The following is an 8377-nucleotide window of genomic DNA, read 5'->3' as shown; positions in this document are numbered from 1 at the left end:
CAAGCATGTGGCTGCCCCCTGCCCTGCTGCTGCCGGCTTCATCGTGTCAGGGGGCTCCAAAACTATATCTTGCAGGGGGGTCCCAAAAAAATTGTGGGCCGGCCCTGGCTGGAGGAGCCCATGTGGTGGGGGCCAAAGGAGCTGTGCACCACTTGTGCTGCCTGGGACGTGGGGAGGCTGCATGCCACCGATGTAGTGTAGGGCTGGCCCTGCAGCAAACTGCCTGCACAGTGTGTGACCCAGGGGTCACATGCCAGTACCCCAACCTCATTCAAGTTGGTCAACCCTGTTTCAGAGCACGTATCAGCTAAGTGTGTAATCAGTAGATCTAGTGCCTAGAAGCCTCGATAAGGCAATCGCCAATTTGAGCTTATCCTTTCCCTCGAAGGTGGGCCAGCATCATTCCCCCTTCATTTTACAAATTTGCCTAAGACCATAAGCAAGGAGTGACCTGGCTAGCGGTGGAGCTCAGGCCATTAGCATTCCGGGTCTCCAGGTTTGACTCTCATGGCTTTGCAGGTAAAGTGCCGGAACGCATTTTTCTTTCCTTTTTCTATTGTTAGCATGGATGCATTGAGATCTGAGGGGAGGGGGCCTCCCTTCTCACTGCTCCATTGTGGAGCCAGTACTGACTGAGAAGACATAGTGCCTCCTAAGTGAGTCACTCATTGGGTCCTGTTCCAGCATGCTGGGGTCTCAAATGCAGGAACTGACTGGCAGGGAAGAATGCCCCTCATTGCAATCATTGTGTTTGCTCCCTGCAGTCTGAAGCTACATACCCTCATCCTCATCCCTCTGAAATAGCCAGTATGTATTGAAAACAGTTGAGAGAGGGAGCTGGGAATATCAGTGAAAAGCAGCTGCCTACCAGTCATGGGACTGCCGGCTGACACCAGCAGTGTTTGAAACAGGAGAACAGAGGCCCAGTGGAGAGATGGAAGAGAAGAGGGTTTTTGCAGCAGTTAGGTTTGGAATTTGAGTGCCTAGGCGTGTACAGATTTCAGAATAACCCCCACACCAACCCTGATTTCATCAGTGCCCTGGAGCTACATAGGGATGGGCCAAGCTTTCTGGGGGCTGGGAGAGCTTTAAGAAATAGCATTCAGCCCTAAGGTGCAGAGGCTCAGGAGGGGACTGCCTCTTTCCAACCATGACTAAACTGTGGTGGGGAGGTGTCACTTTGCTGCAGAGTGGGCCTTAAAGGGAGTACTTTGAGGAACATGGCCCTGCTTAGCATAAGGCTGCCCTGCCTTGCAAGTGGCTAAATGCCATGGAGGTATTGAAAACCTGCCCTTCATTTCAGGATTTTAGCTCCTCAGTTTGAACCGCCCCTGTGGGTTTGGTAGGGGAGGAGTGGGGCGGCATTATTCCTTCTCTCCTGGGATGCTGTGCGCTAGCACGGGGCTGGGTTCCTTCCAGCCCAAGGTGGCAGCTGTTCAGTTACTGTTCATGTATATTGTTGTCAGCCCTGGGCACAGACCAGGCCCTTGTTGTGCCAGGGGCTGTACAAGCACAACACAATAAAGAGCTCACAGTCCAAACTGGTAAACAAGGGCTGGATGCAGACTGGTGGGGGGAAGGCATGTGAGGGAGTAACAGGTTATGACTGGCCAGTATGTCAGGCAATAGGCAGCACCGCAATCCAGTGCTTCTCCTACACCCACTGCACAAAGTGCTTGGGTGCAGGGGAAGAGAGGGGAAGGCCTCTTGCAAAGAAAGGGGCAGGGCTCTGTGAATTGGCCAGCCTGTCTCCTTCCTGCCAGTACACCTCCTTCCTTCTCCCTTCTGTCATCCTCCCCTGGAGCCAGCTTGTACGTGGCGGGGGGAGGAGACGCATGCTATTTCCTTGCACAGGAAGGGCTGTGGTCCTCTGTCTTTAGCAGCTGATGATGCCTCCCCTTCTCTCCAGTTACCTGTGAGACTATCAGTAGAAGCCAGACCCGCTGTCACCTCTCTGTGGTAGGGAACACGTCTGCCTGGCCCTGTGCCACTGAAAACATTGGCACCAGAATGACGGATGTGGTCATGGGAACTTTGCCTTGTGACTGTCCAGACGAGGCTGGTTGAGAAGGCAGCCCTGAGCCTATAGCAGTAATACTTGTGGTCAAGTGCCACCTGGCATGGAGCAGAGCCACCCCCTGCTGCCAGGGAGACCTGTGGGCATGGGAACTGCATCCCCTGGGGAACGCAGACATCCCATACTTTCTTACAACATGGTATTCTCTTCTTCCTGCTTAACAGAGGACCCTTCCCTCTCCTCTCCCAACTCACCAGTAGCCCCATGCATGCATCCCCCATTCCTTGTGCGTTGAGATGAGGGGAGTTTGCCTTGGGCTGAGTGGAGAAGTCTGCTGGAGTCTGCCCTGAGTCAAGAAAGGGGTTTGCCCAATTCCACAGGGAGTTTCCTCTCCTCCCATCAGCTTCCAAGGGCAGAGAAGCACTGGGATCTTGCAGGATCAGGCCCCTGGATCTGCTGACAGGGAGGGAGAGAAGAGCGTGTGCTCTCGAAGCAGCCAAGCCATGCAGAATTACATCAGCACAGCCATTGACTTTTAATTAGATTTCCATCTCTTCCCCTTTGCCGGAGCGGTGGGCGTTTCTCCTCCCCACGTTCTGCGTCCCTGGCAGCAGAGTGCACTGTGGTGCATTGTTTTGCTCATGTGGAATTGGCAAGGAGGTCAGAATTTCCTTTCGCCCTGGTGTGAGCGAGTGTGCGTGTGTTTGCTTGGTTGCCTGGAGGAGTTCGGTGTCTCTTAATGATAGGTTTTCATCTGTATCCTTGAATAGACGGACCCCTTGGGAGCCAGGCAGGCCTGTGTGCAGGGACTTGGGCTGGTTGACCTACGTGTGGAGGCCGCAGCAGAGAACCGAGGGAATCAAATCTTGGTAGGGGAAGCTCGTCATGCGCGAGTTCGTCCAGTCTCTCCCACAACTCTCCCCACAGCCCTCCCTCAGCCACTTAACAAGTGTACGCTCCCCATGTAACCCTGCTGGCTCTTTGAAACCAGCCCCTGTCCTCTCCGCTGCGTTAGGCCCACAGCAGCATGACCCCTCCTTGCTCCTCAGCTGTGATCCCTGTAATCCTTGCGGTTGCAGAGCGGTGGTGAGGCTGCGGGAGGAAGGGGAAAGATACTGCAGAACTCCTCTGCCCCCGCTTGCACTCCCCTGTCATCGTTCCAAGTGCCTGTGTCGCAGCAGCCGAGAGCACCCCGGTTTTAAAAGCAGCCTCAAGTCACGCCGGCCCAGCCCCAGACACCGAAGGCCTGACACAGTCAGAGGCAAGAAGCATCTCCTTGGCTTCGTCTGGAGTAGCAGGCGCTCAACCCTTCTGCGTCTCAGAGCTGAGAGGGCCGCAGCCAGAGGCCTCCCCCAAGCAAGCCAGCAGTTGCTTGGAGACATAAGCTGGAGGCCTTGCTCCAGCCTGCAAATTGATTGGAATGTATGAGATATAAACAAGGCTCTCACTGCCACATCTTCAGGGGCCAAATTTTTTTTCCAGGGGCAAACCAGCTGTTTTCAGTGCAGTCACACCAGGGAGGATTTGGGACCCCCAATCTTGCCAAAATGGAAAGCTGATTGCATTTTCCTGGGCCTGTGTCTCCCTCTGCTGGCCTTCAGCTATAATGGCCGTGCATTTGCATTTTCACAGACCTGCATTTTACATATTGGCTTTTATACATACACCTTTTGCATACTGGCATTTTGCATATTGGCATTTATACACATACCCTTTTGTCCTGCAACGTGCTGGAGATCCGAGATCCAATTAATCGAATCTGCTCTGCATGTGAGCTAACGCGCACTGTGCTGCGCCGCGTGAAGTTGTATAAACGGCAAAACTGCGTCAGCGTGCAGAAAATGGTGGCAGTGCGCTTTTGAATTAAAACACCTCTGATGTGTTTTAGTTCAAAAGCATGCCACCGCCATTTTCTCAGCGCTGACGCGCAGTTCACCACTTATACAACTGCATGCGCTGCAGCACCGGATACTTTTAAAAGCACCCGGTTCTGCAGTGCAAATGTGTACAAATGCCCTATTCTACCCAGGAGAGCACACAAACACCAACAGACCCCCCTGTTCCTGAAGAAGGGTATTTGTGCCTGAAAGCTTGCAAAGAACAAATTTTCCAACTATTTATTTGGTACAATAAAAGATATCACATCTATCCAGAGAACCTTGTCTGCCTTTGCTTTTCTCACCTTTCAGCTGGTCATCTGGAATCTGCTGTTCCTTGCACAACTGTATTTTCCAGCCCAAAAATAGATTTTGAAAGCAGGAATTTGGTGCTTGACATGAGCACACAGGGCTCTGGTCTAAAGCATTTTAAAAAAATCAAAATCTGAAGTTACGCAGAACAGAACATCTCAAAAGCCACTAGAAATTTTATTAGAGATTGGACAAAACCCAAAAAAACAAACTCAGAAAAGGTCTCCTGAGGGCGCAGAGCCTAAACACCACATTGAAATTGGCTGTTGTCAACAGTAACATGGATTTCATTGCATTTTAATTAAAATTGAAAGAACAATGGATTGAAAATGCTTCATTTTCCAAAAGCCAAAAGGATATCTGTATGGCATGTTTAATATTTTTATTTGTAATAGTTCAAGGACAATATTTAATAATAGGCAACCATTATAATGGTATATGACGTAGCCATTGATGCAGGTTTTTTGGGGGAGTTAGAAGGGAAAGTGATGACAGCCAAAGGCTGGATGCTTATGATTTCCAGTGTTTAAATATCAATTATTTCTGTTATTTTTACCTTGCTACCTTCCAAATAGACACAGCAGGTGCATCCAGATAATCACACACGTGCGGTTTGTGGCATCACAGGCCCATCTGAGGTGCTACAAACTGCACACATTTCACATGCAGGCATTTGTCACACTGTAGCACAGTGGGTTTTTTGATACCAGGAGATCCTGGTATCAAAAAAAAAAAACCTGCGCCAGAAAAAAGCGGAGTGGTGCATGTGGCAGCAGCATGCACTGCCTGAAACTGAAGCCTGGCTGGCCAGAGCCACACTCTGGCTGCTGATCAGGCTCCACGCTCCTGGATCGCTGCAGCTTGAATCCTGAGAGGCCCCCAGGACCCCAGGTAAAGCTGCTTGGACCAGCCCAGATGCTGGCCCCAGCCTCCCTTACCACACCCAGGGCATCTTGCCATGTGCCAGAGTGCACACTCAGGGGCATTCCCCAGGGACAACCAGCAGTGGCACAAAGATGTGCTGCTGCTATTTGTCCCTGGGGAATGCACATTCCTGTTCATGGGGATGCACCCAGCAGCAGCAACTAACATTTATATTCCAAGTATGCAAGGTGAAATCATTTGAATCATTTGGAGTATTTTAGAGTGTTTTTTTAAGTCATTGATTTAAATCAGGTTGTGCCTTGTACAAGAAATGTGAAAAAGCAAGCCATTGGGAGTAGACAAAAAGGACCATCATGTGAACTAATTTTTGAGTGCCATGGCTAGTGTATGTACATGGTACTAATAGACATTTTTGCCTACATTAGTTTTGCAAAATTCAAGTAACAAAATATTGGAAACAAGGGCCACAAGTGGGCAAACATTACACAGGTACATATATTTACTCACATCAGTAGTCCCATTGCCTGTGATGGGGCTAGCACGCATGAGTAGTGGGAAGCACACGTGTGTTTGCAACATCAGAAGCTAAAACTGAATTTATTAACTTTCATTAGTGCCTGCCTATAGGAATAAGTAATGTTGGCTCTGGCTAAATCTGACATGTTGCATTAAGAAATTTGTATTTGGGATGTGCTACGTAGAATCCCCTTTAAGGATATTTGCATGGACTTTTACATTTTTCCCCTGGTCTTGTGTGTTTTATTTTTATCTTTCTGCCTAAATTAATAACAATACTTAGCATTTATTGGGCTTATCGCCCATCTGCTTGAAAGCCTGTTTCCTTAGTTACCACAAATCTAATTACAGAATAATCAGGAGGAGAGGGAAATAGCCAATACAAATTCAACAAATCTCTGATGTAGCTTTTCCAGGCTTTATAGTACCATAGTTTTAACATCTGATGTCTCATAGCTCCAGCACTAGGAACTAGTATGCAGGCTAGGCCTACGCTGGAAAGATTTTGGCACCAGAGCACCTGAGACAAAAGGCTGGACAGAGAGGACTTTCACAGGAACCCAAGGGAATTAGATGACTGAACTGTGGGTCTTTCTGTGACTTCCCTGCAATGGTTCTCGTGAATTTATTGTAATTGTTGGGGAGAAGGGGATGAATTATACATTTGGGAGAGGGGGGCAGCCACTGAGCCTCTCTAGGAAGGGGGTTGCAAGCTGGAAGGGACATTGGGGAAGGGAGGAGGGATCTCTGGGTGGGAAGCAGGGGAGGGGGAATGAGAGGATGTTTCTTGTTCTTACATGTGAACAGAAGTTGAGAAGGTTTGGAAGCACAGTTGGGATTAACTGATTGCTCTTATGAGTGATAGCCACGGAAGCAGGATTTGGGTAGGGGGTGGAGTTTTCAAGTTCTTGGGTGTTATTCGGGAAGCCTGCTGTTGTTTCTTACCTGGGGGTTGTTTGCAATTATTGTAAGCCGCCCTGAGCCTTTCTGGAGAGAGAAGGATATAAATCTGAATAATAATAAAATAACACCACCACCAATAAGAGCCATCCCAGCAAGCCCTACAAGAGGAGATGTGACTTAGCCTGGCAGTTGAGTTTTTACCAGTTCCCCTGCACAAAATGTTTTAATTGGCAAAACCACTTCCTTGCCAGTGTAACCATGACTGTGCTAGGGCTCTGGCCCATATAAAAATGTTGTAAAGAATCATATTCCTAATTCACATTATTAGGCAGGCCAAAATTCCAAGCATTGACCTGGTGAAGTGAATGAAAGTCACATTTCTTTGGAAAGCAATGAGTCTCCCCTTCCTGCTGCAATGAATGCTTTTCCTAGTACTGCACAGTGGTTGGATCTTGATCCAGTTACTCTTCCAGGACTCAATATAGGCCTATATTGATGTGCCTGATTTTAGGGAGGTACCCTTATGTGTGAGTGAAGGAAGAAATAGCCTAGTGTGCAGGATTTTAACCTGAAACCCTGGAGACCTTGGCTCACTGCCTTGTTCTGCCAGCATCTCCCTGTGTATCCTTGAGCAAATTACTTACACTACCCCTGGGCATCAGTTCTTCCTCCAGCCTTCATAGCCTCACAGGGAGACTTCCAGGATAACCGCACTGCAAAATGTTTGCTTTGGGGCTGACTTGTTCCAGATATTTTCTTTCCAGAAAGCTGGAGCAAAGACGTTTTTGATCCCCTCGGGTATACGTTTCTGGGAGCCCTCTTCCCACTCAACAGTTCTACAGCTGAAGTGAGTGAAAATTAGAAAGCTGAAAATGCCTCTCTCTCTAATGGTCAGAGATACCCGTATTAATTGAGAGGGGTGCATGTTATGCTGTAACAGAAGATCACATCAGAATGCAGCTGCACAAGGGGGCAGAGTTAAGGTGAAAGACAGCCCAGAGGCCAGTGCTGGAGGAGCTGAGTGGTAAGTAGCAGCAGACAAAGGAATGGCTGTTTCTTGCTGAGAGAATTCTCTCTGCAGCTTCTGTCATCTCAATGTGGAAAAGACAGGGGCAAATTAACTAACTTGGCCTGAGTTCTGTGCAAGGTAAACCTAAGAGCCATACATGTGACCAAAGCAGATTCCTGATTAAAAACCGAGTGAATGCTGCAAACACCTAGCAAGCAAATACCCAGCTCTACTATTTAGGCATTGCTCACTCAGCAGCCTGCTCTGGGGTGGAACAAGGCAGGTGCTGTGCCTAAATAACATTGGCCACCAGGTTATGACAGGAGCTGGAGAAACAAGTTCCCAGATAAGTGGATTATGGGCTAATTTTTCTGCAGTTCAGTGGAGGCCTGACCATGCTGCCTGAGATGGAGCAATCCATATTATACTCAACAAGGCCATTGCTTGAAAATGTTGAGGTTACAAAGCACTCAGAAAATCAGAACTGCCAAGATTAAGTTGCTTGTACAACCTTAATTTGGGGTCTTTGCACATGTACATTATGAGGCAGTCTGCCTCATTACTCTTCCCACCAACACCAGGGCCTCATTCAGCGCACAGGGTGGAAGGCTCTTAATGAGCAGTGAGTCGCTATCTTGGTTTCCCCTCATTGTTTGCATTACTCAAACCCTGCACTGAGGGGAGAACTTAAATTTCTCTGGAGCTTTTCTACTGTGTTTGAGTACTTTGCAAGCATCAAACATCCATTCATTTTCATAGATTTTCATAGATTCATAGATTTCATAGACATCAGGGCTGGAAGGGACCTTGGGAGATCATCGAGTCCAGCCCCCTGCCCAAAGGGCAGGAAGTCAGCTG

The 8377-nt window shown here is 48.6% G+C and overlaps 1 protein-coding gene across 2 annotated transcripts in view; it reads left to right on the top strand.

Annotated features, from left to right (window-relative positions):
• The first annotated feature begins 1793 nt into the window (after nucleotides 1-1793).
• A2ML1 (alpha-2-macroglobulin like 1) overlaps nucleotides 1794-8377 on the top strand; it is a 57269-nt gene continuing 50685 nt past the window's right edge. For both annotated transcript variants that reach the window (XM_019544144.1, XM_019544142.1), the window contains exon 1: nucleotides 1794-1959. The gene's annotated coding sequence lies outside the window, so the exon portion shown is untranslated. The remainder of the gene's footprint in view (nucleotides 1960-8377) is intronic.

This window comes from Crocodylus porosus, unplaced genomic scaffold (assembly GCF_001723895.1).
Source record: "Crocodylus porosus isolate Cpor-Errol unplaced genomic scaffold, CroPor_comp1, whole genome shotgun sequence".
Taxonomy (NCBI): Eukaryota; Metazoa; Chordata; order Crocodylia; family Crocodylidae; genus Crocodylus; species Crocodylus porosus.
Note: the sequence above shows the minus strand (reverse complement) of the source record. Positions and strands in the feature narration are given on the sequence as shown.